This window comes from Rhinolophus sinicus, chromosome 16, assembly GCF_057876585.1.
Source record: "Rhinolophus sinicus isolate RSI-liver-muscle chromosome 16, RSI-T2T, whole genome shotgun sequence".
In the NCBI taxonomy this organism is placed as follows: Eukaryota; Metazoa; Chordata; class Mammalia; order Chiroptera; family Rhinolophidae; genus Rhinolophus; species Rhinolophus sinicus.
In genome coordinates, this window is record NC_142516.1 from 14,640,018 (window position 1) to 14,662,660 (window position 22,643).

The 22,643-nt window shown below is 38.0% G+C and overlaps 2 long non-coding RNA genes across 4 annotated transcripts in view; one reads left to right on the forward strand and one right to left on the reverse strand.

The window, feature by feature from the left end:
• Positions 1-22,643, reverse strand: part of LOC148754962 (uncharacterized) — a 472,891-nt gene that overhangs the window by 322,368 nt on the left and 127,880 nt on the right. The window lies entirely within an intron of this gene.
• LOC109447129 (uncharacterized) overlaps positions 11,038-22,643 on the forward strand; it is a 34,556-nt gene continuing 22,950 nt past the window's right edge. Inside the window, exons 1-3 of one of the 3 annotated variants that reach the window (XR_012495917.2) lie at positions 11,042-11,298; positions 11,575-11,661; positions 22,417-22,482. This is a non-coding gene — a long non-coding RNA (uncharacterized LOC109447129). Of the gene's footprint in view, positions 11,299-11,574; positions 11,662-22,416; positions 22,483-22,643 lie in introns of all 3 variants that reach the window. The other 2 variants (XR_012495918.2, XR_016019190.1) reach the window with 2 other exon arrangements.

The following is a 22,643-nucleotide window of genomic DNA, read 5'->3' on the forward strand; positions in this document are numbered from 1 at the left end:
AATTTGTTTGGGACCAGAGACTCAGTCAATGTCATCTTTCAACACTATGTTTTCTCTGGGTTGGCTTCACTCTAGGTAGGGTCCCAATAGATGTGTGCATGGCAGCCACAGGCTTACATTCTACTGGCCAGAGCAACTCCAGTGACCAAAAAAAAAAAAGCATTTTTTCCCAATAGGTTCAATAATCATCCTGAGATAGGGTGATCCAAAATCAGCCCAGCAGACCTCAATCACAGTAGCACAAAGGATCCAATATACTGACTGGCTGTGACTAGGTTGTGCTTCATCCCATAGAGAGGTGGACTGGAGAACCACCTAAACTATACTGACTCACTGGAAGTGGACTGTTCTCCAAAAATCAACACGTTGCTACTAGAAGATTAAGGAAACTGGCATGTGGTAAGCATTTACTAACGCGTAATCACATCCCAAATCTGATTCTATCCTTACTCCTCACAACATTCCCAAGAGTGCATTGGGTGGGTGTTCTTACTGGAACCATGCCATATTTGAAGAAATTATGGCTAAGAGAAGGTGGCGCACTTTCCCAGGATCACTAGATTTCTATCTAGTAAGCTGCAAAGTCAGGAATCACATTCAGCTAGACCAACATCAGATTTCATGCACTAATTTTAGAACTGGAACATGTCATCCTTTTAAGTGACAACCACTGTCTTGAATAACAGCTTCTTAGGACTTCAACCAGTACTCGTGAATGTACGAATTGTCTCCTCACAGTCCACACAGGGAACTTTGTCCCTACTTATCAGGAGCACATCATTCTGGAAGACTTAAAGGTTGAGAGTTGCCACTGGGATATTGAATTTCTTACCTCCTATACCCCCTTCCCAAGCAGAACACGGGGCGATTTGAAACGGATAGAGAAAAAAAAAAAAATCTTCACCTTCTGTTGTCTATTTTATCAGCCCAACAGAGCAGGGGTGATGGCAGCCCAGGAGCTATGCCAGCAGACAGATTTTGCTTGGTGAGCCTAAATTCCTGGCCCAGAGTTTGTTATCATTGTAGCTATGTTGTCGCAAGGAAGCACTGGGGGAAATGGGCTCTGAACTGGAGAGGAGTCCTCCTGAAGCAGCAGCTGTGCAAGGGGAGCTCCAAAGCAAAATCCGGCTGAGCAATCACCCAGCAGAAAGAAAGCAGACAGAGTAATCGGCAAGCGGTAGATTTACGAGGAATCCCACACTGCCTGCACATCCATTTATATAAAATCCACTGGAATTATTTAATACAGCGTTGGAGATGTATGCTCATTGAAATGTGAAGATGCTCAGATATAGGAAAAAAAATGGCAGCGCACTGAGCAGTTCACATCTGCTATCTCCTTAATCCCCAATTACTTCCTGAGGTAGGTACTATTACCCCCATTTTGATGATGAGAAAGATCAAGCTTAGAAGTGTTAGCTAAGCAGTTCAGTGTTTCAATCACCTCATAGATGAGAGCCCGGACTGACTCTCGTTGTGCTATGCAGGCCTCAAATATCCACAGAGAAAGGCCATGAAAGCAAGCTATACCCTAAGATGTTAAGACCCGCTGTCTATGAAAAGGTGGTATTGGGTGTGTTTTCTTTGTTTCAGTTATTTCTCCTTGGCTTGTAAGGATTTTTTTAAATTTTTGTTATAACAGAAGTGATAATACTATTAACATACTACTTTAGTAACTCAAATCATTGTAAGTCAAACAAATACATGACATTTCTATTAAGAAATATTAAAATAAACATTTTTAATCCAACACCTACCATATCATTTTAGTAACTCAAATTATTATTACAAATCAAATTTACTTAATTTTAATTAATAAGTATTAAACTTTTTTTAAAAACCATACAGATAGCAATTTACTAAGTCCTTTGAGTTCAAAATGTATAAAATAGACTCTTTCAAAAAAAGTCAACCTCTTGTGCTGACAAGACATGACCCTAATGAATAAACTATAAACAAGTACTAACATTGGCTATAGGTATCTAGCTGAGGGAGTGATGGATAAGTGAATTTCTTTGCATTGGTAATTTTAATCATTGCTAATATTTATAGAAAACTCAACAACTTTTAAAACCCAGAAGATCTATTGATTCTGAAAGTAATCATGTAAAGTATTTAGGCAAAATATTAAGACCTGCTGCTGACTGATGGGGACCTTGAAGCTCAGAGAACTGGAGCGACTTCCGGGGGGTTAGCTGACCAATACAAGAAACAGACGATTTTGAACCCAAAGAGGCTGACTCCGAGTCCCAGGCTCTTGTCACCACAGAGTGTGGCCTGCTGTGTAGTACATTAGGCTGCTGACAACGTCTCACGTTTATCTTATTTTTACTAAGGCAATTAACTGGTTTATGTAGATTATTTACTCTATCATAAGAAATTTGCTGGGTTCTGGGAATACAAAAATGAATAAAACCCACAAGAAAATTGTGTTTGGGGGCTTACACTTTGCAAGTATTAAAAAAGCATAACTGCAGAAAGAAAAGTATTAAGCAGTTCTTCCACCTTTCGTTTAGTTCTTTTACAATTCCACATTTCCATAAATATTAAATTAAGCACATTCTATTTTCTTATAAACACCATAAACTTCTCACAATTCCCTACCCTCTTTTTGTCTAAATACTGTATATTAATAATCTACTCTGATTTCTTTCTAATATACATAGAAACACAATCATAGAATATTAGATCTGGAAGAAGCAGGAAAAGAAATACAGGGTAAATACTTAAATATTTTGGATTAACTAATGAGCTGAATGAAGGAAGAAAGGAGATGCCTGTTATTCAAAGACCCCAATGACAAGGTTGAACATTTTCTATTATATTTTAGTAGCAAAATCTCTTGTATGAGTATAAATTAGCTACTTTCTATCTCTGCCCCCTTGCACTTACAGTCTTTTAATGTAAAGATAAGAAAGCATGGTTAAAATTGGTGAAATCTGAATTTCTTTTCCTCTGTTTTATGTTTTTGAAATTGTAAGAATACGCTGCTTGCAAAAAAGAAAAAAAAAAAGATTAAAACAATCAGTGTTATGTAAAATTTTTACATGATTGTCACTTTTTACCCCACCCTGATCTCATGTCTATTACTGGCATTTTACAAATAGACTTCCATTTTTTCTATGTATCAATGATTACTTTTGCATTACAATTTAATATATTTATCACATAATTATAATCATAGATATAAGTTATAAGAGGAGTGGCATCACACTCTACATATTTTACTATAAATAGCTTGCTTTCTTAATTTGAAAAAATAATTTATTGTGCTGGTTTTAAATATTTTTTGAGACCCTCCTATGTGCTCGTAAGTAAAGAATGCCACAGAGGAGAGTATGGGTTCTGCATTCAGGCAGATACAGGTTTGATTCACCACCTATGTCATCTTGCACAATTAACTCACCCTGTGAGCTTTACTTTCTTCATCAGTCAACAGCAATAATAACTATAGCTTCCTAATAACATAGTGAAGAATACTGAAGATAATCTCCATAAAGTATATAGCGCAGTACCTGGCACATAGGAACTGCACAGGTGTTCACTATAATAATCAATGTCATTACTTGCACAGTGAAATATTCTGCAGCACTGATATGCTGGGTTGAATAGTTGAATTTCAAATTCCCTCAAAATTAATGTCCACCCAAAACCTCAGACTGTGACCTTATTTGAAATTAATTTGGCGATATAATTAGTGAAGACAAGCTCATACTAGATTAGGGTGGGTTCTAATCCAACGACTACTGTCCATAGAAGAATAGGGGAATTTGGACACAGAGACACATACAAAAGAAAGAGACAGGGAGAACACCACAAGATGTTGGAGGTAGAAACAGGAGGAACGCACCTGTCTGCAAGGCAGGCATAGCCAGCAACCACCCAAAACTGGAAGAGGCAAGGAAGGGTTCTCCCCTAGTGCCTTCAAAGGGAGCAGGACCCTGCCAACACCTGGATTTTGGATTTCTAGCCTTCAGAACTGTGAGGCAACATATTTATATTGTTTTAAGCCTCTTAGTTTCTGGTAATTTGTTTCCACTGCCCTGAGAATCTAACAATGGGTATATTTTTAGGCATTTTAAAATTGATATACATTTAGTGTTGTTATTGTGTTTGTTTGTTGTTATATACAATCTTACAGATTCTTCTGTGACAGATTCCAGAAATATATTTGTGAGCCAAGGATACATGCATTTAAATTTTTGACACATTGCTCTATAAAATGATTGTATACAATTATGCTCTCACATCAGTATATGACAGTGCCCTTTCTTGATAGTCTCACTAACAACGGATAGTACCAATTTTTGCACATGAGAGCTATGGAGTATTTCACCAGTTATTGTAACTTATTTGTGCCTTAACTTATACCACCTATAAAATTAAGATAGGAATAATATTTACCATTTAAGCTGTTTTGAGAATAAAATGTGTCAAATACTTAGAACAGTACCTAATATAAAAAAACAGCTTAATAGAGTTTTTCTTTATTATTATTATAATTGAAATCTTCAAGAAGAATAACCTTCAGCTCAGAAACCAAAGTACCTTCCACTTAAAAACCCTTGCAAATTCTTAGTGAACATGAATACTTCTCATTCCAGCTGCTTCCAAGTTTATTTATTGTTTATCAAATAGAGGTTTTCCTGATCATGGTCGCAAAACTAAAGATATGATTAAAGGGAACTACAAGAAAAAATGCCTTGTCTCTAATAATTTCCTCTGTAACTAGCCAAGCACCTAGTCTTTCCCTTCCTCTCTTCCCTTCCCTTCCCTTCCCTTCCCTTCCCTTCCCTTCCCTTCCCTTCCCATTCCTTCTCTTCCCTTCCCATTTTTTCCTTTTTTCTTTTCTTTGTCCTTTTTCTTTTTCTCTTTTTTCCTCCCTTCCCTTCTTTCAAATAATGAACTGAGATTCCGAGAGACAGTGTTATACTTGCAGTAAATATGATTCCTCAAAATATACCCTGGATGTGGAATCAGAAGAATTGATTGATGCCCGATCTCTGCCATTAGTAAGCACATTTAATTGGCACAAGTCATTTAATTACTCTGGATATTTGTTTCATAATTTATTAATCTATTCATTTCCCCAATATTTCTGGAGAACCTATTTAAAGACAAGAGAGACATAGCAATTGCTGTCATGGAACTTTAATTTTATTGTGAGAGAGATATTAAAATCTAAAAATTCAAGGATTTTGTTTTTATTGTTGTGATAAATCTACACTAGGAAAGTTAAAAAAAAAAAAAAAATCGCCATAGCAGGGATGTTTATCTCAGGCTACAATGTCAGGAAACACTCCTCTGAGGAAGTGACTTTGAATCTGACGTCTGAAATATGACTAGGAGTAACCCAGACAAAATGGTAGAAAAGGAGAAGTTATAAGCAGAGGGAACAGGCTACCTAAAGGGCTTGAGGCTAGAGGCACAGCTCAGGAGTGAGGATCTGAAAGAAGGCGTGTGTACTTAGAAGGCAGAGAGGGTAGTTAAGGGAAATGAGGATGGGGTCGGCAGGGGCCAGATTACGCATAGTTTATAGCCTATGTTAACAATTTAACTGCTTATGTGGGTGCTGAAGAAGTATGTTGCCACTGCACACCACTGTTGTGTGAGTGCTTTTGTGGCTCTGCTAACAATGGGTTAGCAGTCACATCATCTAAAATCATACCACCAGTTGGTTAGGCTTTTAGAATTTCTCCTTCTAATTATGGGGTAGGAGAAAGGACCGAAAGCAGGTTAAACCATTCAGGAAACCCTTATAATTGTTGAGGAATGAAGTAATACAAACTCGGACTAGATATTTCCTACGATGATGGAAAGGAACAGATGAGTCATGTGTAAGAGACATTAAAGAATAGTTGCCTTTTATAATTGAAAAACAAGAGTCAAAACCAATTAGCTCCTACAAGACAATTAAGTCCAATCACCATTGGGTTGGCCGTGGTTGCCTGCAGCAATCTGTTAAGATTCTGAAGATACAACATGGAAAGGGAAATGTGTACTGATCAATTAATTACTGATGGCTATCATGGGTGTAGGAAGGATGAATGGCTGCAGGGATTTCCAAATACACTCTGCCTGTCAAACGCTTATTTTACAGGCCGGTAACTGAGACCAGAGAGACCAAGTGAATTCTGGGGTTTCAGTTTTCACAACTTGTACTGAAGCTGAGACTAGCGCTTGTCTCTTTCCTGTTTCGTAGGCTCCCAGTATGTGGCTGGCTTTGCTGGACTACATTGACTGAAGGCTATCATCCCCATCACTCATCCCTGTATAGCTCCCTTCTAAGAATATGAATCGGATGACCCACTATCTTACATCAGCTTTAAATAATGTAAATAATCATACAACATGCTCTATATGAAATGACCGTAAAATACTTATCAAATAATAACTAAATTATATTCTAAACAACTACTTGACTTAGGCACTATTTCCCATGTAAGTAAAAAATTAAGTATTGCTATTAAGCCTGTTTCATATTGAATTTATTAACGGCTGCAATTTTTGCCAGCTTGTGTCTACTGGCAGTGAAGGATTTCATGAGAAGAGAGGCATAGTGAGGTTGGGATTGCTTTTCCTGTGAGAAGTATAGAGCAAGGTGGGAGGGTGTAGAGAAAAGGGCTGGGAGGGGCAGAAATGAAGTTATACCAGAAAAATGATGAGAGCAGTATTAGAAATGAAGATGTATATGTATTAGAGACAAATTTCGCTGGCAGAATAAAGAGTCATTGCAGAATTGGACCTACCTTAGCTTATTCTAAGAGTGCCTTTTCAGGCATTCATATATTTTTCCCCATCAGGGGTGATATTTTGATAATAATGCCTAACTCACAATGTTGTTCTAAAACATAATGAAAGAGCGTGAGGAAATAAGTGGCTATAGCAGAGACCACAAAATGGTTTTCTGTCAAATAACTTCACTAGACTTATGGGCTTTATTTCCTGGAAAACAGCTCCCAGCCCCAAGCTCACCTTTTTTCTTTCCCTCCAATATAGGCCCTGTACTATACACAGTGTACCCTACTCTGCAGTCACTTTGTCTTGCAATAGATCCACACAGAACCTCAACTAAGAGCAAGTGATACATGGGAAGTAGAGAATAAGTTAATCAGAATTTTAAGAGCTACTTAGTAGACTGACCACATATCCCAGTTTGCCTGGGACAATCCTGTTTTCATCTATGGTCTTTGTATCATTATTAATTTATTCCGCTTTCACTCTCAAAGTTTGGGTGAGAAATTGTATGACCATCCTATCCTTTGCACTTTTTTGGTATCTGTCCCTTTATGCTTTCATCCTTTTTTGATCTCTCTCTCGCTCACTCTTTTTTCTATCATGCATTTTAATCTCACTGTATTGCAGTTCCTTTATTTCTTTGATGTCTTCCCTTTACTTAGGAACTTTATTTTCTTTTTCTTTCTCTTCCTTATTCTCTTCACACCTTTCTCCTATCGAATAGCTGTTCCCATTTCTTGTTCTTCATTCCTTCTCAATCTCTTTTTTTGTTGTTGTTCTTCCACCTCTCTCTCTCTCTCTCTCTCTCTCTCTCTCTCTCTCTCTCTCTCTCTCTCTCTCTCTCTCTCTCTCCATTCTATCTCCCTCCTACATTTCCTCCTTTCTGCTTCTTATTTCCATCTCTGCCCTAGTCCCAGCATTTCCATCTGTATCACATACGGTAAAGTCTGGGATAAACACCCCTATGAGTGAACAGTTGTCTCAGTTTACCTTTGGTCTCCAGATATGAGCCCAGGAAGAGAGGTGGACACAGAGGAGGATGAGTAATGACAAGGAAACGACATATTTATCCCAGCTTGCTAGCTACAGAGGAAAGTTTAAAACAGGATTTGAAAAGCAGGGGTGGCCCAAACCCAGAATAGATGGCCTCAAAGCACTGGTGACTTTAGCATTTCATTTTATTTGCCAAAGGGTTGGGGTGAGTTTACTCAGACATCCCCAGCAGGCTCACCCTCCTTCTGGAATCTAATCACAGAGCAGCATCATCATAAAGATAGAAATAGCTCATGCATCCATTTGTCATCCCTTAGGGCGCAGCTAATCAGAGCATCCTTGAGCTATAGCCGGAGAGCAGGGACATTAAAGCAAATTTGTTGGAGCTACACAACAATTGAGTTCAGGGTTAGAAGAGAGGGCAGGATGGGTTCTATGACTTGCGGTGAGGCGTATGACTCAAAAGGGCTTGCGTCTTCCTGAAATGTGAACACATATGACTCTAAACTCTACCTCTGACCTTGCAGTCAGGAAGGCAGGCTGTATCTTCCTATCAGTAGGACATAAGGATTTGGCTGCTGACTCAAGCCACTTTCAAGTTTCCCAGAGAAGATAACAGACCACCCTGACTTAGGTGACTTTGGGTAGCTTAGATAGCAACCAGGATTTTTCCACTTTCTATGGTAACACACTGCCTTATTTGAATGAAGAACTGCAGGAAAATATTGCCTGAGGCTTGAAGAATGTTAGATTTGAAGACCTTGAGGACCAAAAGTAGTATTTCTCAAACTTTAATGTGCAAACAAATTACCTATGGATACTGTTAAAAATGCAGATTCTGATCCGGTAGCTGCAGATAAGATTGTACATTTCTAACAAACTCCCAGGTGCTGTTGATTCTACTCATCTACAGACCACACTATAAACAGTGAAGACCTAAACTGTTTCCATCCTTCTGTGAATGCGATGTGAAGAAGTATTCAAGAAGAAGGATGGCAGTTTCAGGTAAACAACATAGTGATTAAACATTCATATAGTATCGTATGACAACTATACATTAGGCTGGTGCAAATGCAACTGTGGTTTTTGCAATTGTTTTTAACCTTTTAAACTGTAATTACTTTTGCCTCAACCTAATGTATATACATACAGAGAGAGAGAGGGAGAGAGACAGAGAGACAGAGAGACAGAGAGACAAAAAAATGTATACACATTTTAAGACAGGACAAAACTGTATCAAAATTGTAATACTCAATATATACGGATAACAAAAGATGAATACAAGTCATGTGTATGCATTGTTTTGGGACCCCCAGTACATATATGCAGGAAAAGGATGACAAGGTCCCCATGTGCTCTGCTACAGAGCTGGACTAGACTGAAAGAAATGACAGTGGGCTTTTGTTTGGTTTTACTTGTATGTTGTATTATTCTCACTAGCACTACCTTTGGAGTTAGACAAGTCCAAGTACAAACACCGACCTACCACATACAGGCAAGTTTTAGCCTCTCAGTCTCTTCATCCATAAAATGGACTTAATGACCCTTCTACCTCAGCTAGTTTTTATAAGAATCGAATGAGGAAGTATTGCACATAGAAAGTGATTGGCGTCGTGTCTGGCCCATAGTATATGTTTTCCTAAAATCGTCTTCATTTTTCTTACTACATTTGGGTGAAACTAATGATGAACAGAATTGCCAGAAAACTCCATCAAACGTTACCAGATATTAAAGGGAAGAGAAAAGCATGACTCACAGAAAAGTTCCTCTTTCTTCTAAGCATTTAGTAACCAAGTATAACCAAATTTCCAAATTAAAAGTCCGATTTTAAGGGCTGTAACACATCACAGTGCAAATTGAGCTAAGTGCACACCTGGCAGTCACCACATAGTTCTCACCAAATTGTATATTCATCACAGTTATGAAGCAGGTAGCAGTAAACTGTGTAGCATGAGACCTACCTTTTTTCTGATTTGCAACAAAGATCCTTTGGATTAGCATCAGTGCTTTACCAAACCCCCTAGGCATAATTCCCAGGGGGTTGTACAGCTCTATAAGTGTCTTGCCTAGCCTTTTTTTCTCTCTTGGCTCCTTGTCTATCTTCAGAGACACAAGAAAAATTGTTTCTAAGTCTCTTATTAATCAAGTATCCATCTTTATTTTTTTCCTCATAAATCAAGGCAAATTTAACGACTTCACTTCTACTAGTCACCTCACTTTACCCCACTCAGTTCTTGAAAAACACTCCTTAACCATAGTTCAGTATGGGATCAATCTCTCTTAACAAGTTAAGACCCAACACAACTAAGATATGAAAGATTTCCCGAAACTTACCTCTAGTATGAAGCCAAAAGATCTATAATCACATCAATTATAGCATATAATTGGATAGCAGAAGACTCAGGGACCCAGCAATTCCAAAATTCTGCCCTCCAGCACAGAAATATCTCCCTGTGTGAGATCCATACTCTTAAAAATAAGACAACAAGCCCAAAATCGAGTTACTCCACCAAACCAAAACTTAATGACAGTTTCAGCTCTTCCAGAAATGGAATCTTAGTCTTGTCAACCAGGAATCACAGGATCAGTACTAATTAGCTCACTTCCCTGATAGAAACCTGCCAGCCCCTAAAGGAAGAGAACTTTGCAGTAACCAACCTGCTTATTTGCTTCCTATAAGTTCCTCGTTCTGGCTCCCTCCTGCCCATAAAACTCATTCATTGTGTACCATTCCACGGACCTCTTTTCTATCTGCTAGATTGAATACTGCCCAATTCAAATCAATTTTTGCTCAAATAAACTCTTACAATTTCTAACATGCCTCAGTTTATCTTTTAACAATATAATGCAACCAAATATTTTATTAACTGAGTATACTCGTGCACCAAATCACTATTAAGAACGCTAGTAAGCTGGACAATTCAAGTGCCATTTTGCATGAGAGTCAACCAACACTTTGTGGTGTCCGGCATAGCTCGTGCTTTCCACATACTCTTCCGCTAAGTCTCACCACAACATTGTGAGTTGGGCATTATTAGCATTTTCCCACTGATGCAATAGTATCTCAGAAAGTGAGCTCTTGCACCAGCACATGAGTTGTAGAGCCTGGATCCCAAACCATTTCCCTAGGATCCTTCGTTCTTTTATTTTTATTTTTTCCAGATTAGGGCACCCCAGAGATTTGAAGAGATTCATCACAGCCTGAATGGGTGAGTCACAGATGTTCCAACTTCTTCCCCACAGTCCATGCCACCTGGCACCACCTGGCCCTATGATCCACTGCCAGGTGGAAAGGCCACCTCATTCCATAACAATCAGAGCCTGGAATGAAAGCAGTGAAGTAAGCAGCTGCCCTTTCCTGTGTTCTGTTTTCATTGCAATTGCTGCTGAGATAATCAGATGTTTGCTCCAAGTGATAATTTCTTATTTGTTTATCCTGGCCATTTAATGCCCAAGCTAGGCTGTGGCTGGAAAGATGAGAATTCAGCAGGGTAGCTGGTGACATCTGAGAGCGGGGAGGCAAAATTGGCACCAAGAGATGTACTCACAGCCAGCAATGAGCAGCAGGTAAGGTTCAGATTTTTCTAATATTCAAGAGGAGAAGCAAAACCCAGATCACAGGCAGTTGCTCTGAAAATTTGAGTTCTAGTATCAAGACCAGAAAGACCACTGATTGGAGGCTGAGATAATTTGAGGGTGCCTCTTGGAGTCTTACCCTCTCTTGGTCTTTTCTCCCTCATCTGTAAAATGGAATGCTAATAAAACATTATGCTGTGATTATTAAAGTATGAAATTTATTTATCTGTTAAAAAATAGACATGTATTGGTGTTTCTATGTTTCAGGGACTGGGCTGATTGCAGCAGACAATGGAGAATAAGACAAATATAGCAGCTACTCCCATAAATGGCACAGTTTTGTGAATATCACAGGTAACAAACACTGACCATTTTTTATTATAAATGATAGCACAGAACACTATTAAAGTTCTCCTTGAAACTCTCTCTTCTCTTGGCTCCTAGAAGGCTGTGATCTTTTCATTCCCCCCTTAACTTATTGACCTCTTCGTTATTTGCAAACACGAAAGACATTTACAATGATCTAAAAAGTCCTAAGATCTGGCCCCCATTAGCTTTCACCTTACCTCTCATTACTCTCTTTTTCACTGAGGCTCTGATCACACGATCGGACACTGCTACACCTGCTCCCCTGTATTGGGTTCAATGCACTTGCTTGTCCTCGGCTAGAAATGCTCTTACCTGAGGAATCTGCATGGAGCTATCTTTGCCCTCCCTCATACCTCTGCTCTAATTTCACTATTTCTGCATGTCCCACCACAACCACACTATTTAAAAACACAACACTCTTCCCACAATCACCACCCATCCCTTGCACTATTTCCCCCCAAGTCAGTTAACACCCCCTGACATATTTTACGTAAATTAATAAATAATATGGTAAACTAATAACTATAAATGCTTGCTCAATGAGGAGAGCAGTCTTCGCCTGTTGCCGTTTGCTGCTGTGCCTAAAAATAATGGCATAGGGTTTGGCACACTGTAGATATTTGATAAATATTTATCAAAAGCAGATATGGACAAATGAATGAATAGAGTATTTAACAGGAAGACTAAAACTTGTCTGGGATTACTCCCTGATCCTTAGGGTTTTTGTTTTTGTTTTGTTTGTTTGTTTGTTTAGATGTAAAAAGGGTTATATAGCTTTTAGAACATTTTAATAACCTCAATCATAATTGTAATTATTATTACTATTAGTGGAGTTAGTAGACTCTTGTAGTATCTGCTGTAAGTGAGTAAATTGAATCAATTTCATGCTGACTGCACCTCTCTTTCTCCAGTCATGACATTGATCGTTCAGTGTGATAAAATGAATTTTCCTCACTGGGGAACATACCTTTCTCTCCTATGTATATTATGCACAACCAAATGGGGCTCTTAAACACATTTGACAATACAACTAAACTATGCCGTGTCCTAACAGGGATCATAAAAGCTAAGGGAGGTTTATTAACATTTGCATATAGTGTAGGTTTTCCTATGTACATTTTGAAAAAGATGTGCTATGCATTTGATCAGACTCAGAAAAGCCACGAAACAGAGGTTAATCTTGTTTTGCATCCATCTCATTCATTCCAAGGGCACTTCCAAAACATATTACCTATATTTAATAAGCTGCACAGTGCCCTTGTGAACCGGGCACAGATCTCAACTTTATTGCATAAGGAAAGATAGTGGTTTGCTATGGAGACAAAATGGCCAGGTTGGAAAGAAAACGGAGGTCCAAATTTGTCCTAGATGCATTATTTTATACCTCCTGGCAATTCTGCTTTCATTTTCAAAAATGCACAAATCGGTTGGAGGGATGATGGGTTACCCTTTGTGATACTTATTTGTGTCTCACTGTTAAGGCTTTAAAATTGGCCTGGGACACCAGTCTGCATGCTTGCCCAATCCAGAAACACTGTGACCTGGTATGCAGACATCAGTAATGGAGGAAAGATGAATCCATTGCAGCTCAATTCTGTATTACAGACAAAAATCTGCTGAACAACCCACTCATAACTTCCTCAGTCTACAACTGCAGGCATCCCAAAAAGGAAAAAAAATAAGTAGAAATCAAAGGCTCAGTTAATCATTAATATTAAGTAGGAATACACAGCCCTTTGGTCTTTCAAAGGTTTCTGTTGAAATCTATTGATTTAACTTGCCAGGTAGTCATGGACAATTCTGTTTTCTTATCTGTAAAATTGAGATAGTAAAACAAGGTTTGATTTTCACTAAAGAAGGATATAAGTCAAAGGAAATCATACACACACACACACACACACACACACACACACTCACACACGTATATATAACTACTCTAGATTAATGACATCGGTTCCGTTATCATAATTAAGTACCATATTTGTGGTAAAAGGGGATGGAACACCATTTTGGAATAATTATTTTTACTCAAAATAATATGTTAGAACAGTATCCCAGAAAATTATTCTTGACAAACATCATCCATTTTTACAGTTTCCATATAAAATACAGTAATCCATTGACAGGGCTAGCACACCTTTCCAGAGCAGGTGCTAACTTTAAAGAGAAAACCAAGAATGAGTGTTAAAGAATAAAAGCATGGCCAAACACAGAATTTCTTGGAGAATATAGGTCTGCTAATTTTTATAAGTATATACAGTCCTACGTCGGTATCCACAGCTGATTGGTTTCAGGATCCCTCTGGATACCAAAATCCTTGGATGCTCAAGTCCCTTATACAAAATGGCATAGTATTTGCATATAACCTCTATCTGCACATAGGCCACTATGGGGTCTGCCTACATATCACTTCATTCATGTGAATTCAGTAAAGTGCTCACGACATAGCAACTTCAAGTTTTATTTTCTGGAATTTCCGGCTTTTTTTTTTTTTTTTTAATATTTTCAATCTGCGATTGGTTGAATTCACAGATGCAAAACCTGCAGATATGGAGGGCCAACTCTGCGTGGGTGCCTGTGTGTGTGTGTGTGTGTGTGTGTGTGTGTGTGTAGTTTTTCATTATGAGATCAGTTTATGTGATTTAAGCCTTCACTAACAATATTAAATGCTACTTATTAAAATGCTAGCTTTGATTTTAAAAGTATTTTAAACGTCTAGCATACTAAATGTAAATGATGATGGCTACTATTCAAGAAAAAAAATAGCTCTGTGGAGAGATATTCCAGTGTGTTATTTTTTTTGTGTTTTGTTTTTTAAACCTAAAGACTACTTGGAATGTATTTAAATAACCATTGAACTAGACTTGACGGATTAGATGTAGCAATCAGTCTCCCAGTAATTTAGCTCTGATAATTTACTGTCATCATTACTCTTGGACCTACTGTGATCACAGGCTTTGAAATAATACTCAAGAGTTCCTTGTCCTCAACTTCTGTAGAGTGGGAGGAAAAAGAAGGTTGGACATGTCTCCTACTTCAAATGCCTACAGAAGAGGTGCCTTCATATCTAAAAGAAATCAGTGGCCTCAAGCCCTTACATAAGCGTCACCTTTTGGACCACTCCATGCTTCATCTAGTCCACTCAAGTCACCTAGAGTTTGATGTTATTCCTCAGATACAACAAGTACATTCCTGCCTCAGGATATTCCCATGACTAACTCCAGGAGTCCTTAAAGTCTGCTTATGTATCATCTTATTAAGAAAAGGTACCCTGACCATCGCCACCACATGATACCCCTAGTCCCCTTCCTTTGTTTTATTAGTCTCTCTAGTACTTACACCCATTTGACACATGATAGATGACCTTTGCTATTTTCTTATTGGCCATTGTACCCCACTATAATGGTAGGTATCACAAAGTTAGGGGAGTTGTCTGTTCTGTTTACTGTTGTATGCACAGAGCCTCCAATGGTTTTTGGCGCCCAGTAGGTACTTTTTGATATCTGTTGAATAAAATGATGCATATAAATAAATAAACCAATGAGATAAGTCCAAATGATGATATGTGCTCCGAAGAAAACAAAAGAGCAGTCATACGAAAAACAGTTGGGCATTAGATGTGGCGTGAAGGAAAGGTCTTTTGGAGCATTTGAGATGAGGCCTGAACGATGATGAGGGGCCAGCCTTGGGAAGAAACGGGAGCAGAACATTCCATATGGGGGAAGAGAGCTTGTTGAAAACCTAAGTGGGGAGGTGGTAAGCTCGATATGCTTGAGGGGCAGAAAGAAGTCCAGGATGGTTTATGTGTAGAGAAATAGGAGAGAACAGAAGATAGGGTGGAGGGAAAGACACGGGTCAGACAGTGCAGGTCCTGTGAAGCAGGATAAGAAGATGAATTTGAGATGCTCAGTGTAGTGGGAAGGTTTTATGTACATAAAATCATAAAAGTTGTATAACGTGACCGTAAGAGAGATTTTAAGAAATGAAACGTCCCCTCTCCCCTGCCATTTACAAATGAAACTGTCTTTTAAACTCAGGCCTAATGAAACAAAACTATTTTATCAGGCTTAACATTTTGAGTTTTTAAGAATTATATTTACTGAGGCAGATATACTATTACAACACTGAGTAAGCTTCTTCAGACCACATGACCTGCTTTTTCACAGGCTTACCCAGAAGAGTGTCACCTGTCAATCCCACTTGAATAGCAGTGCGTTTCAGATTTTGTTATACTTAGAGATTTTAGTCAGCTTCCTTTATGCCACTAAAAAACCTGAACAACAAACCCTTGGTGTCCATCATATCCACTGCTCTACAGTGACAGGCTGTTCTTTATTTTCGTTTTGCATGAAAACCTTGGCAAACGTGCTCATCCCATTTAGCCTACTATGAGAGTATTTTCAGAACCAATTAAATGATTACACAGTTCAAAATTAGATGATTAAAACTAATAATGTTAAGACTCCTTCAGTAAAGAAAATAACGCAAAAACAAACAAACAAAAAACCTTGAGACCCAGCAGAAGGTACTTATAGAGATATCCATATTTTGATAAATACACGCTGAAGACGTAGGAGTATAGAAAAAAAAGGCAAAAATGAAAACAGAAAAAAACAGAAGAATTAAGATTCCATTGAAAAGAGCACAGTATCACAGTATACCAGATACTGTTATTTTTTTAGAACTTGGAAACCAACAAACCTAGGGAGTGAAAATGACTGAGAAGATATACATGTGTGTATGTGTGTGTGTGTGTATGTGTGTGTGTGTGTGTGTGTGTGTATGTATGTAACAGTTTCCCTTACTTCTTTGGTCACTGTCCTTGTGTACATAATACCAATGAGGTCACTCAGCCTACGTGGATGACCTGTGGTATAGATGCATAGTACAGTCCTTTGCATATCTATGGTACTTTACAGCTCACCCAAGTCCATCACATATGCCATCTTGGCTATTGTGAGCAATAAGTGGTTTTATTCTCATTAGCAACAGAAAATTGCCACAAATAACTGCAGGGAAGATGAAAAATAAAGTTGCTGCAAAAGTGTAAGGCCCTAGCACACTTAGTGCCCACGTCTTGGTCTCTATTATCGTTCACCAATTAAAAGAGAAGAGACTCCTTGGAGAAATGGCTGATCCTTCCTGTGAGGCAGGGTATATACAAGATGAGTCTAGAGCACCTTGTAGTGGCAGAAAATAACAAGTGCTTAAGAAAAGAAAAATTAAGAGAATATGTTAAAAATACAGAGTAGCCAACTGAAGGCTCCCACTGGTTAAAGCTGGAAAACTTTTAGCAGCAAATAAAATCATATTGGATTATTCCTCAATGTGTAAAATTAATACTCATGAGTCAACAGTGATACAAAATAAGTGATAGAATTGATAGAACAAAGTAAATTATGGAATGGAAAAAATATTGCAGCTTTACAGTGGAGAAACCTGACAAACTTGACCTCAGCCAATTGATCAAGGTCTTGTGATAAGTCATGTTGATAGTATGTAACTTTGCTATGTAATGAAAACGGCACTTTACTTCTGTGATCTTGCTCCCCGCCGAAACATATAACCCCAGTGTAATCATTAGAAAAACATGAGAGAAATCCAAATAGAGAGATATTCTATAAAATGCCTGATCAATACTGCTCAGAACAGCTAGGGTCATTGCCTGAGTCAGCTTGGGGGGCCATAACACAGTGCCATCGAATGGGTGGCTTAAACAATGGAGATTATTTTCTCTGAAGGATGGACATCTAGGATCAGGGTCCCTGCAGATGGGGTTCTGGTGAGACCGGATTGCAGATGGCCATCCTCTCACTACGGCCTCACACAGGGGGGCAGTGAGGGGTCGGGGCGTGCAAACTCTCTGGTGTCTCTTCTTTTAAGACACTAATCACATCACGAGGATCTCTCTCTTATAACCTCCTCTAGACCTAATTACCTCCCGAAGGTTTCATCTCCAAATGATCATAACAGTGAGCGTTAGGGCTTTAACATGAAGTTTTGGGAGGGACATACTTATTAATTCACTTCATAGCAGCTATGGAAAAGAAGAAAAATTAGATAAACTGTCATAGTCAAGAGGAGCCTAAGGGAAAATGATATATAAATGTAATCTAGAACCCGGGATGGGATCTTGGAACAGAAAAAGGAAATTAGGAAAAAAGTACGGAAATCTGAATGAAGTCTGTACAGTACATAATAGTAATACATAAATATCCATTCATTAATTATGACAAGTACACCACATTAATGTACAATGTTATTAATAGGGGAGAGTGGCTGTGGGACATATGGAAATTTTGTGAACGATCTTCAGAATTTTTCTATAAATCTAAAGCTATTCTAAAAATAATAAAGTTTATGTTTAAAAGTGCAAGATTAGGTCATTTTAAAAGCCCAAACCAGGATATGCTGCTTAACTGCTGATACTTTTCTCATTACAAACTATAATCCCTTTAAAATACTCTGTTTAATTTATCTGCTTTGAGACCATTAGGTGGCAGAGGTCTCCACAGGTTAATTAAGTTGTTGTTATGTGTGTGTTTTTTAAGCATTTGCATTTGTGTGCAAGGCCCTCTTTTTATTCTTTTATTCTTTTTGGTCATTTCACCCTTTGCCCTCCACTTTACCATTACGAAGTGCTGGTTAAATGGGAAAAGTCCAGCTGGCCCTTTCTACAGCCTTGATTATTAGGTAGACCTCGTATTGCGTAATCTTTATGACACTGCAAACATCAGCTAATTCATCGGCGTGGTATCCTTCTGACATGACTATTCCATTCACTTTTTTTATAGTGTAGAAAACTAACAGCCCAGTGACTTTTCCATCCTTTCTCAGTAAGTTATTAGGATGTTAACTAAATTCTTAACCCAAAAGTTCCAACACAGACAAAAGAGGATGTTGGACGTAGGGGGAATCTTAAAAACATTGTAGGTCACCCCAATCAAACATTGACAAGCTCTTCCTCAACATATTTATGGGTCATTCCTGGTTCTCTTGAAATATTTGCAATGCTGAAGAATTCACTGCCTCATACGGTAGCTCACGAGAGCGGTCATTAGAAATGGTAAGTATGGAAATAGAACTTACCTCCAACTGTCACTACTGCTTTCATTAGAAAGCACTTCTTTACGGTGATTTGAAGCTTTTATTCTAGTCGTGCCTTTCAGAGCAATACAAAGTACGTCTATTTTTGAGGTAGCCCGGAGTTGAGAAAGGAGAGTGGGATATAAAGAAGACAGTGAGACCCTGATTCTACTTCTGGAGCAATCAATAAAGCTAAGATAATTTACAAAAATCAGAGACCATAAATCATTGATTGAAGAATTACATCGGGAAATATGAATACAAAATAATCAATGCTCAGACATATACTTCTAAATTACTGAATTTCAAGATATTCTCTGTAGTCACAGTTGTAAAACCAGTGGATCAACAGTGTCTGGCTATACATCAATAGGGAAACAGTAGAATAAATTGTGCATTTCCATAGGCTCTCTCAGGAATTAATTATACACTCAAGACAGCTAATAGAAATTTGCCTCTCTTCAGATGAGGGAAGAAAGTCAGTAAGGGTAGATGGAAAGAGGGAGAGGGGAGAGACAGAGAAAGAGACAGAGAGAGAGAGACAGACAGAGAGAGAGAGAGAGAGAGAGAGAGAGAGAGAGACAGAGAGAGAGAGACAGAGAGAGAGAGACAGAGAGAGAGACAGAGAGAGAGACAGAGAGACAGAGAGACAGAGAGAGACAGACAGACAGAGAGAGAGAGAGACAGAGAGAGAGACAGAGAGAGAGAGAGAGAGAGACAGAGAGAGAGACAGAGAGAGAGAGAGACAGAGAGAGAGAGAATACAAACTTTTATGTGCTTATGTGCCTGGTGTGTTTTCTGCATATGTACAGATAGATATCTTTGATCTGATTCAGGATATGAATATCTGGATAAAAACCAGAGACTCAAAAATATATATGTATGCATGACGATATATGAAAAAATATTTAAGACTGAAATATAAGAAGAAATAGTAAATAAACTGTTTAAGATAAGGTTTTTAAAAAGCAAGCTGGTACAATTTTTAAACACACATCTTTTGGAAAATTTCAAGCATCACATATTCTATTTATTGCAACATGGGAAATATCTCTCTCTGAAAATAGCGCGCAGTCTTGTAACTTCCTTAATAGTTATACTTCAGAGATTTATATTTATCTAAAGAAAGATGACCATTCACTAATTTTGTAAAGGACCCTAGGGATCTTCAGGCATTTAAATGGAAAGACTGACCCATGGTTTCACACACTAGTTATTTACTTACATCTTGGAATTTCGTATCTTCATCTATAAAACAAGGAAAAATAACATTTTCCAATGGGTATGCTGAGGAGGGGAAGGGACAATCAATTAAAGGCTACAACACACTGCTCAACATATAATACAGGTTTTAGTACCTTCTAACAAAGTTTTTCTCAAAGGAAGTCCTATAATATTTGAATATGGATACCTGCTGCCTTGGTATTTTTCTCTTCTTATGGAAAAATATAGCCATATTCTTCCTCCACTTCTACTGTGTGACACGGCTTCGGCGCCCTTTCCTATAATGACAAACCTGTAGACATATTTTAGCTGATCAACTTTTCCATCATTCTTTTCATTCCGTGGTTATTTACAACAAAATTTTTAGAACTTAAATGTCCTTGGTATCCTGATACTGTCACATTATTGTTCTAAAACTATTTTTATATCTCCTCTTCAGTGTTAAACCTGAAAACATAACCTATGAACGTGACTTACGTAGCAGCTAAATATTCTCTCTTTTCTAAAACTCACTTTGCCAGTAGTCAGGGCACACCCATCTCTGAAGTCTGTATCGCGCTTCCTGCCGTGATTTGTCCATCTCTTTCATAAAACACTTCCAATTCACTCAGCACCCAATCGCAGGTAAAGTCTTTGAAACCAGAACTTCAACCAGTCAGCACATTTTCTCATCTATCCAGAATCCCATCTTCTATTGCATTACGGAGTCTCTTGGAACTCTTAAACATGTTCCTGGTTTTGTCAGAACTAATTGCCTTCACACTACTTGGATTAGATCATCTCCAGATCTCTACCTCCCAGGATCGATAGCACCAATATGTTCTCTAGTCTCCTGACCTCTACTTATTAATGAATAGATGGAAGTTAGAGATGATAACATGTCCTGGTGATGGGCTTCTCTTTATGAGACTTTGATCTGGTCCTAGTATGGACCTGACATACTAGGACATCACCTTATCCGTTTATTGCCTTTCCCATTGGAAGCAGGTGGCATTAGCAGAGAGTGACTATTATCTAGGCACTGGCCTGGGCTTCATTGTGTGTAAACTTTCTCCTAGAGTAAAAAAGAGCACACAGAGAGAAGAAAAACAAATATAAAACCAGCTGAGTCTTGTACTTAAGACTTTTTGTTCAAAGATGGTACCATTTGCTTCTTTTTTTCTTTTTTTTTGCTTTATTAAATTTATTGGGGTGACATTGGTTAGCCAAATTATATAAATTTCAAGTGCACATTTATATAAAACATCACCTATAGATAGTGTTGTGTGTTCACTACCCAGAGTTCTCCTTCCATCACCACTTTTTAAACTTGCCCCTTGGTATATGAGCTAAGAAAGTCATGATTTGATGTCACCTTTAGCCAAAATTCTTATTGGGAGAGGGCAATAAAGGGATCAGAGGATGTCTCCCCCTTTATAAAAGTCTGCAGAGATTTAGCCACAAGGAAAGCAGTTCCCCTCCGTGTCCACACACAAATAGCAGAGAAAATATATTTATAGAAGGATCAGATATAGTCATAGAAAAAAAGACTTACTTTTGGTCAGAAGGGTGACACTGTCTAGAAAATAACTGATTATTTATTACATGGCATTTATTGGGAAATGTAGAGGGAATCGAAACTTTGGTATGTGTGTATGTGTGTGTGTGTGTGTGTGTGTGTGTGTGTGTGTGTGTGTATTTCCTGAACTTTCCATATCAAAGTCATCCAAAGAATTGAAGTCCTTCTCAGCAAGGTCTTGCCCAAATCTGGTGTTTTTAATACAGAAGCATATTATTTCCCTTTGAAAAATATCTATTCACTGATAATAGAGCTTAGGTAGGAATCCTGTTATATTGTACTATTTACAGTGTTTTGATATAGCCCATTTGTTGCCTATTTATTTGACCTGCAATACAATCTAGAAACCAACAATCATAACTTCCATTTCACAAATGAAAAAAACGGAAACACATTTAAATGAGCTTTTCCACCTTAAGCAAATCAATCAAGGAGTCCGAATAAAGATCTATGTTACTTAAATTCTAGTCTTATGTTCATTTTAAACGATTCTGGTATTTGTTTAATTTCTTTATGTCTCTGTCAGTTTAAAATCATATTGATAATTTTGTATTCATGACCATCTCCTAGTAAATTTACAAAGAAAATATTCATTCAACATGCCTAATGATTAAATAAGCAATGACTATCTGCAATTTGGTTAGAGACATTCAAAGTCATTGCGTGGTTTTGTGAAGGCACCATTGTTATTCTTATGTAGGTTTAGTTATAGAGAGGCCAATTTTGTATTAACTTGTGACTCCCACTGATCCTTTTAACTTTGGAAGTCTGGCTGAAACCACAACCTTTGATGCCCTAAAATTATATTCCATACCCAAGTTTAGGGTGTTTTCCTTGAATAAATAACCTATCTACTAATTAACTCATTTCAGCCACTCCACGGTTTTCTGCCTCTGTGCTCCAATTCCTCCCATAGCTGCAACCTCTTAGCCTCACAGGTAATAGTTCTACTTTTTTGTTGTTGTTGTTGTTATTCTGTACCTGACAAACCTTTGGGGATTCTCATAATTTATTCTTAAACTGATTTCTTTTGGATTCTATGGATTTTAATTTTAAAACTTTCCCTTTAGGCAGTTTTTAACTCAGTCTTTTTTTTTTT